Below are 751 nucleotides of genomic sequence, written 5' to 3'. Positions count from 1 at the left end.
TGGCCTGGTGCCCTGGGTGGGGGGGACTCAGACAAGCTGGGCCCTGTTCCCAGCCCATTAGCACTGTGGGGGCCCAGGCCATTGGGGTTAATGGGGCGAAGGAGACTCTCTGCACCTGCTGCATGGGGAGGGGAAGGGACCCCCCCACTCCAGACACCCTCTGGGGACCCCCCTCCCTGTGACCCCTTCCCCAAGAGACTTCTCACCGACCCCTGCCCCCACCCGTGCCCAGGCTGCAGCCCCACTCTCCATCCTCCAGGAGTCACTCTCTGCTCAGTGTGTTTATTGTAGGGTCTCTCCGGGGGGGGGCATTATTGTAGGGTCTCTCCAGACGGGGGGGGGGGGGGGCTGTGTGTTATTGTAGGGTCTTTCCGGGGGGGGGGGCGTTATTGTAGAGTCTCTCTGGCGGGTGGTGCGTTATTGTAGGGTCTCTCCCAGACGGGGGGGCGGTGCGTTATTGTAGGGTCTCTCCGGGGGGACGGTGCATTATTGTAGGGTCTCTCCCAGGCCGGGGGGCTGTGTGTTATTGTAGGGTCTCTCCCAGGCCAGGGGGCTGTGCGTTATTGTAGGGTCTCTTGGGGGGGCCTGTTTGTTATTGTAGGGTCTCTCCGGGGGGACGGTGCATTATTGTAGGGTCTCTCCCAGACAGGGGGGCGGTGTGTTATTGTAGGGTCTCTCCCAGGCCGGGGGGCTGTGCATTATTGTAGAGTCTCTCCGGGGGGGGCGTTATTGTAGGGTCTCTCCCAGGCTA

Source organism: Eretmochelys imbricata, chromosome 23 (genome assembly GCF_965152235.1).
Source record: "Eretmochelys imbricata isolate rEreImb1 chromosome 23, rEreImb1.hap1, whole genome shotgun sequence".
NCBI lineage: Eukaryota > Metazoa > Chordata > Testudines > Cheloniidae > Eretmochelys > Eretmochelys imbricata.
The sequence above is the reverse complement of the archived record's forward strand: the minus strand, read 5'-3'. Positions refer to the sequence as shown.